The following is an 8891-nucleotide window of genomic DNA, read 5'->3' as shown; positions in this document are numbered from 1 at the left end:
CAGCTCCTGTGTTTTCCTTTTTTGGCTTTTGTGCAGAGCCTCGTTCATATACAGGCACTCTAGAAACCAGTCAGTCAATAAGGCCGCCTGCCTCAGCTCTGCTTCCTCCACTGCCCAGACTTGCCTGAGAGTTGGCATTGGGTGCAGACTTCAAACAAATTGAAATAGATCCAAAGCAGCCTACAATTTGCTGATCAGGAGACCTCACTGCTTCCCCAGGACCAGGAATTCCAAAGCTCTCGGCTGCTTCCTTGTCTTCTTTTTTGCTTCTCCCCTCTCTCTTTGCTTGTTTGGTCCTGTGTGGGGAGAGGTGACTAGAGAGTGTGTAATAACTTGAGATGGGTGAATCTGTCCATTTTGGTTTCTTCCAGTTTCTCATCTTTAAGTTCAGTTCACCCTGTTTCTACATCAGATAGTGAATTTTTTTCTTTCCAAAAATACACAAAAAATCCATATGCATTATTGTATGTGTTTCTCTAGTATATTCATTTTTGTATGCAATGAATATACTAGAGATATACCTATATATGCATTTCAGAGAACAAATCCCCTCTGATACAATCAGGTTTTGTATATTATTTTCATTAATATATTCATTTGGTTTGAGAAGTGCATCACAAAATCCAGAAAAGTGTGAATTTTGAAAGCTTAGCTGTGTTTTGATGCACTTACTGGTGCCGGAAGTATGAATTAGGTAGGTTCACATAGGGGGAAAAAAACCAGATTGAATGAATTTATCCCCATTAAGAACTGGGAGAGAGCTGCAATGAAGAAAGTACACAGCACATGGCATGCTTCAAACATCCCCATCCCATCTACCCTGCATGTCATAACATGAGCCCTTTCTTCTCGATGCATTCACTGTCGATGGACAGGCTTCCTTAAGAGCAACAGTATATGGTTTCACATACCCACATTTCCCCTGCTCCAGTAGCCAAAGTGAGGGCTGCACTTACTCCCAGAAAGAGCCTCTATTATGATCAAAAATTAATCGTAAGTCACTGAAAAAGAGGGCCTTTCAGATGTGTCTGTTGAGATGCTTATCTCCAGTCATCCAACAGAACTGCTTTCCATGCAAGCTATCCACCAGCACTGCTGGAAGACTTTGGTTTTCCTTTTTCACAATAAACCCAAAGAAACTGGCTGTTTGAGCCTGTAGTTGCTCCAGCTGCATGTGATAATGTGATAGTGGCGGTTGCTCATTGCAAATGCACACAGTTCCAAATCCACCACGGTCCTTCCCCTGCACTCCCCAGTTTGAAATTATTTCTAATTGCATCGTCTTCCTGTGCCTGTCTAGCTTCAGTCTTGTATGAACATCGCCTGAAATGTGTACTGGAAGAATTGATCCAGCTAGTGCAGCCCTGCTAGATTAATCAAATCAAATGAGTGAATGATAGAATTCCTTTTAGAGAAGCTGTGAAACTCTCCATCGTGTGCCCCTGAGAAGGCTGACCTCCCAACGGTCATGATAAGCCCCTGGCTTATCTCCGATGTTCTAATATAGTAAAGAGGTTTCAAATGACTTTTGGGTGTGAATAGCTTGCTAGAAACCTGCACAGGGAACTGCACTAATAAGATTCGATTGGCTAACTTGCAAGGGAGGGGCAATAGCTCAGCGGCCAATCACATGCTTTACATGCAGAAGGACCCAAGTCCTGGCACCTCCTGGTAAAAGGATCAAATAGCTGAAGAAAGGAAAGAGGGAAAACCCTCTGCATGAAACCATGGACAGCAGTCTGAACGGGGCTAGAAGGACCAATAATCAGATGGACCTGATATAAGGCATCTTTCTATTATCATCCTCTTCCCCCCATATTGCCAAAAATTATGAGTGCTTCCTATTGCTAAGAAAGTGGAAACAGACAACAAGGAAGCACACAACATCCTCTGCCCTCCTCCCTTCACTGGTGTAAATTCCTCCCTCCACCCTTCCCTGATTTGCCTAAACTATGGCTTAAGCATTACATCTGCAGTGATGCTCGCCATGGTGAATGCAGCTAAGATGTTTCTTAATCAGTGTGTGCAAACCCTTCAGTCCTTATTGTCACAATGGGGAACCTGGTTAGCATTAAGTATGGGTAGTATCTGTGCAGTTGTAATGGCGAAACACTGAGAAAGGAGGGGGAATACATGGCCAAAGGGGAAGGAAGGAGGGGAGCGACAGTGACCTGTCTAGCCCACTCTCAATTTCTTAAGCATGGTTGAGAGATCAGCTCCGTTATGCCTGTCCCACTGTCATTATCTCTATCCATTTGCTTTCCTCCGCCCTCCTGAGCATCCTTCTATGCCACTGTTTTGTTCTTGTCCATCTATCTTGCCCTGATTCCGTTCACCTTTTGTTCCTTATGTTTTGTCTCAAGAATGTCATACCCTCCCCGTTCATTCATAAGCTCCGCTGGGTAAGCAGTGGACGGCTCGTTCCGTGAATGGAGCTGGCAGCATCACTGGGGGTGGGCTGTTTGTTGTGCAAGTCGAAGGATTCTGGGAAGGTCAGGCACAACTGTCGTCTTCAATTTGTTTCCAAAGCGGGTGTTATTTTTCTGAATCCAAGAGGCATTCTGGTGAATGGGAGCAGGTTGTTTGTTAGATTGGGGGCAGTATGCTCTGATCTATTTTCCTGGAGGGCGAACTGGTCTCCTCACTGTCCAGAGCTTGCAATTCCATTGTTTCCACTGAGAAATTGGCGGAAAGCAGCCGATCAGACTTTCAGGAAATGGATGTGCCATCCTGCCTCTTTTGTGCAACGCGTAGTCGAGCCTTGAAGGGGGTTCGATGAATGAGCAGGTGTGTTATGTTCTTTCTCAAAGGTCACAATGACAGGAAATGCTTTCAGCTCTCCCAGAAATATGTAATAGTCAAAATGTACCAAGTAGCAGAGGAACATCAGAAGAGCCTGCCAGATCAGGCCAGTCCAGCATCCTCTTCTCACAGTGACCAACCAAATGCCTGTGGGAAGCCAGCAAGCGGGATTTGAGATCAAGTACACTCTTCCCTTCTGCTGTTTCTAGCAACTGGCATTCAGAAGCATTGCTGCCTCCAACTGTTATGGCAAAGCGTAGCCATCAGAGGCAGGAGCCATCAATTGCCCTTTCCTCCATGAAATGGTCTAATTTTCTTTTAAAGTTTGACTGTGTGCAGCATGAAGAAGCTCATTTGCTGTTGCCTCATCTAGCTCAGGGACTGTGGGTTAAACCACAGAGCCTAGAGCTTGCCGATCAGAAGGTCGGCGGTTCGAATCCCCGCGACAGGGTGAGCTCCCGTTGCTCGGTCCCTGCTCCTGCCAACCTAGCAGTTCGAAAGCACAAAATGCAAGTAGATAAATAGGTACCGCTCCGGCAGGAAGGTAAGACGGCGTTTCTGTGTGCTGCTCTGGTTCGCCAGAAGCGGCTTAGTCATGCTGGCCACATGACCCGGAAGCTGTACGCTGGCTCCCTCGGCCAGTAAAGCGAGATGAGCGCTGCAACCCCAGAGTCGGCCATGACTGGACCTAATGGTCCAGGGGTCCCTTTACCTTTACATCTAGCTCAGTGTTCCCTTTACTGACTGGCAGCAGCTTTCTGGGATATGGAGTTTCCCCAGACCTACCCAGAGATGCCAGGAACTGAATCTGACATGTAAAACATGTGCTGGTGAGCTGTAGCCCTTCAACAAAGGGCGATTTGGTGACTGGCTGGCAAATCCAGGGCTTTCTCAGCAGTCTCTCTACGAAACTCCTCACTTGTTTCAGAAAGATGGCTGAGCCTTTCCAATTCAGGAAGGCATTTGTTGTGCCTTAGCTAGATTTCTCTTGCTTGTCCTGGTGGTTTCATTATTTTCATCGGGCTCTGCGTGTCTTGCCTTTTGTATGGGTTTTCGTCTTTTTGTGTGTATTTAACCATAAGCTGCTGTTGGAGCCCTGCGGGTTACAAATGTGGGGTAGACAGTTTGGAAACAAATTCATAAATAATCTTGACAGGTGCAAGGAACAAGTTCCCACTTCCCCCAAAGCATGGAGGGAATTCAGTACATCTGTGTAGGAAGGAAATGCCCTTGGCTTCGCGTGGTCATCGCCATCACAATGAAACAGCAATACATTTCTCAGTTCATCTCCTCTATGAAACCAGCAGCCTCTGTGGTTGAATGAGTGGTTGCCAGCCTTTGTTTCTTCTCCTGTGCCTTTAGCATCAGCCTGGCAGGCAGAAATTAAGGAGGCAAGGCTTTCCCCATCACTTTCCCCTATGCCAGGGACTGTTCAGTTTCTGCATGTGGGACTGCTGTTAAACATACAAAAGATCCATAGCTCAGAGGTAGAACATCTGCTTTGCATGCAGAAGGTCCCAGTTTCAATCTCTGTCATTCCTAGGGAATGTCACTTGGGGCTTATCCACACCTCTGCTTGCTCTGCTGCTTCCTCCTGGTTTGGTGCTGAAATGGAACCAACGACTATGGGGTTTCCCACATATTGCTTTTCATTCCAGTTTAGCACTAAAGAGCGGGTTTCTCCAGGGGAAAGCAGTGGAGCAAAAGCTAGGGACAAAGAAAAGTGTGGATGAGTCCTTACTGAAGACAATACTAAGCTGGATGGACTATTGGCATGACTCAGTATAAGGCAGCTTCCTATATTCCTTTCATCCAAATGCATCTATTTGTCAAGTGTTTCCAATAGCTGTTTTCCCTCTGTAGGTACCACTGTACTGATTTTGTCACTTCTGCAGAGATATCTTTGGGGTGGCCATTCCCACCTATTCAGTTTGGTGATGGGGAACAAGAGCAGGAGAAGGTTGTTGTCTTCAAACCCTTCATGGGGGCTTTTTGGGTGCTTCTGGTAGACCACTCCAGGAAAGAGGAAGAACACTAGAGTGGATGGACATTTGGGCTGGCCCAACAGGGTTCTTCTTACGTTCAGTGTTCACCTAAGCATTCCCTTATATTCACTCAAAACACAATTTCATCTGGCAAATGTTGAAGGACCTGGAGGTCTTGGCATTTTGGAGGAGCTTGACATGAATAATTGGGCCAGTGGCTTGGTGGCCAGATTTTACCATTTTAAGCCTGCCTGAACAAAGTTGCTACATCTGTTACTCTTCAGCAAGTATTCTCAGTGAGTAAATGTTATTTTTACCTTTTACAGGACTGATTGTGTGATTGCTGTTTTAAGGGGGAGAGAAGGGGGAAATACCAGGAAAATCCAGTCTGCCTTAAAGCATCTTGGATTCACTGGAGAAGGAAGGAGGGGTGTGCGGTGGGTGTGTCACCCCCCGGGACGCTCGCCCCGCGCTCAGCTTGTCCCGCCGCTGTGTGCACACTATGCGTTGCTCCGGGTGCCAGAACAGCTAGCTCCACCTCTGCTTGGATTACTTAAACTAAAAGACTAAAACAAGCTTAGCTAAGCTTCCCTTTAAGCTGCAAATGGATGCCACTCTGCTAAACTCACAAATGTGAGGAAGGAAGGATAATATCTAATAAATATTTCCTCTCCTAGCATCTGTTCACATCCCAGCAATTCAAACACTGTGCTCTTTTGCATCCAGTCTTCCTATCCACATTGCCCCACATTGCATATACCCATTCTTCCTAGGGGAGCAAGGTGCATTAGGGAAGGTAGATTGGTGTAAAGAGGGGGCAGCATCTGAGTTGTTTGTGACCCCACTGTGGGAACCCCTGGTGAACAGGGATGTTGCCTGAGCAACGCGAGGCAAGTTCCCCTTCCCCTAGCTTGCCCTGAAGTTGTTTATTTCAGGGAGGGAAGAGGGCTGTTACTTATTAATATCTTTGTGTCTTGTGGTTTTAAGAGTTTCCACCTGGCTGCCTCTCCTCTGTTCCCTTCTTGAGTGTGGGCTACGAGTTCATTTTGCAGACGCTTTTAGTGGGAAGCTGGCTCCCGCTGCATTGTCACCTGAGCGGAAAAAGCTTGGAAAATAGGTCACTGCGCTTGGCTGAGCACATCCCCGGCCCACAACGGTACAGCTGCTTCCTGCCTTTCCCAAACCCTTGCACTGTGAGCCTCCGGTGCTGCGATGAGTCCTGTTCTAGGTGCCTTGTGGCAGAATATGCACTGGCAAGACACTGAGGTTTCTTCTGGCGATGCTACCTGTGGGCAGAAGGACCAACAAGAAATTACAGTGGTTGGAATTGTGATGAAAGTGATCTCAGTGGCTCTGGATTCAAGCACAATAGAATTGTGTCCTCCCCCCATGTGTTTTAAAGCTCTACTGGCACTCAGTGTTACTTAGGTTTATTATGTGTCGTCCATGTAAACCTGCCTCCGCATTAAAGGGATGCTTGGAAAAGTAGAAGAGACTATATCCCAGGAGAGTCTTTAGTAACAATCAGCCAAATAGTAGCATCTGATGGATTTCAAGTTTGTGTGCAGCTGTTTGTCTGTACATTTATAAAAGCTCCATGCTAAAATCTGATCACTTGCTACAAAACACACACACCGTCTTTATTTTGCATAGCTATACCTATTTGTTTGTTACATACATAACCAATACTCATGTTAAAATGCATTCTCTCTATGACTCAGTGCTCTATTTTTTCCTCCCTTCAGAATAATAATGCTTGAAAAATCCCCAAAGGTTATTAAAGGGAGCACCTTTGGGATAATCATGTCTATATTGTGCAGCTTCAACAGTGTGGCTAGAAATGAAGGAAGAGGGATCTTGTTTTAAAGGGATTTATACTTGTAATTAAGCAGTTCCAACCCAATCAACCTTTGCTTGCTTTTGAACCACCTCTTGTATCAAGCAGCTGCTTATGTCTGAACCACTTGTGTATTATTATTATTTTTAAAGCCCAACTAATTACAGGCAAAATTAGACATGAAATAATATGTATATTATACATATGATATGTATAAAAGAGCCAGGCCCTGTGTTGTCCTATATTTTGGCAGCTAGTTACCTTCCTTCCTTCCTTCCTTCCTTCCTTCCTTCCTTCCTTCCTTCCTTCCTTTCTCTCTCTCTCTCTCTCTCTCTCTCTCTCTCTCTCTCTCTCTCTCTCTCTCTTTCTTCTTTTATTTATTTATTTAGTTATTTAACTGCCTTTTATCCCAAGGGCCCAGGGCAGTGTACATTAAGAACATAATTTACGCAGCATAATAATAAAAACATAATACACAGCATAATTAAACAACAATGACAACAACATTAGCACATACCAGTTTAACAGGCCATAGATTATTTAATGGCTGATAGGCTGGGTAAAAAGGAATGTTTTCACCTGGTGCCTAAAGACATGTAATGATGGCACCAGGCGAGCCCTTCTGGGGAGAGAATTCCACAGAGGGAGCCACCACAGAAGAGGCCTGTTGTGTTGTCACCTTCCAAATCTCTCGGGAAGGCAGGACATAGAGAAGGGCCTTGGATGACAAACACAGGATTGTGAGGGGAGGTCCTTAAGGTATTGAGTCCTTGAATTTTTATGTATCCATTTTTGTGCTGGTTACTTTAGGAAACCACACATGGCATGGGTTCTGGTTGATGGTAGTGTCATGTAAACAATGCCCAGAAATCAGCCTCAAATTCACAGTAAACACCAATGTGACAAGCCCCCTTGTCCTCTCCACCTCCCTCTTGGTCTTGCATTTGTTATGAATGATCATATTGCTGGCAAAAATAAGAAGTAGCTAGGAGACACTGATGCACACCCCCACCATCAAACTCAACTAGCCAATATATATTTTAAACCAGGGCTGTGCAGAGGCTTAAAGGTTACAGGATCTGCTTTGTTTTTTGATTGTACCCCCAAGACCCATTACCCAGACCCATAGGGGCCTAGGGGCCAGACATAGACTTTGAATTAAGGAACATATCCTTGAACACCAGGAATTTGTTTTCAGCAGCAGACCTGAGCTCGCAGTCCTTGCCACCCACAAACCATCTCCTGCTTTCTCCCCAAGCTTTTTTCTTTTTCTTTTTTTCGATTCAGTGCCCTAGTTTTGGCATAAGAGTCGCCTTTTTTGTTTGTTGAAATTGTTAAACAAATGAGAGTCTTTCTGGTCTACTATAAAAATTACCCAGAGATTTGCAAGTAGATCACTTCTTACTGCTTTCCTTCTGGGTGACATCACTGCTACCTCAACCCTACACTAAGGCTTTGTCCTTTGAACTATCTGTGAGTTGAGGGAGATGCCCCAACCATTTGCAGTCTCACACAGAACCCTTTTCCTTTGTTTCCCTGAATAGCCCATCACCCAGTCTTATCACCTCACCAGGAGGCTAGCCTAGCTATTCTAAGAATTAGAAGCCTTGATTGAATTCTAACACTTGCTGGATCCAGGGATTAGAGGGGTCTGGCACCCAGCTTAACACCCCAAACTCATAACAGTACAGTAACGCTGGTGCCATTCCAGGCAAAATTAAAGATAACTGCTAAGAACTCATAAATCTTTAGGTTACAGTCGTTAACCATGCCCTGTCATGGAGAATGCAGCCTCAGATGTTCCCTTGATGGAGAAGATGGGATCTATAGTCCCCATTCTGTTGAGTAGGCTTCAGTCTTTAATGGTGTCTTCGTGCAAGGAAGCGCAATGCACTTCAAGTATTTATTTCTTTTTCTGTATTTCCTCCAAATTTTAAAGTCTCCAGGGGTGACTGCAGTGGTGAACCTGGTATTGATTAACTAGGAAGTTTTCTGCAGTTATCAAAGCTAAGCATTTAGCAGCAAGAAGCCTTGATGTGACCCCATGGGAAGAGGAAGTGCATGTGTTAGTAAAATAAAAATAACAAACAGAGAGGAGGAGGGACGGGAGAGGAGGAGGGATAGCTCTTTAGTGCTCTTTCTCCTTCTGCAAGCATCCTCTGATCTGCCCCTTGAAGGGAAAAATAAAGACTGTCTTGGGGGAATAGTCACATTGATTTTTCTCCCCTTTATACTTGAGTGTGGTATCAACAGTTCCTCTGGCACAG

The 8891-nt window shown here is 45.1% G+C and overlaps 1 protein-coding gene across 9 annotated transcripts in view; it reads left to right on the top strand.

The window, feature by feature from the left end:
- IQSEC3 (IQ motif and Sec7 domain ArfGEF 3) overlaps positions 1-8891 on the top strand; it is a 136827-nt gene that overhangs the window by 108980 nt on the left and 18956 nt on the right. The gene's annotated exons all lie outside the window — the stretch shown is intronic.

The sequence above is a fragment of the Podarcis gaigeae genome, assembly GCF_964106915.1.
Source record: "Podarcis gaigeae genome assembly, chromosome: 10".
In the NCBI taxonomy this organism is placed as follows: Eukaryota; Metazoa; Chordata; class Lepidosauria; order Squamata; family Lacertidae; genus Podarcis; species Podarcis gaigeae.
This window is presented reverse-complemented; position numbering and strand designations above follow the sequence as displayed.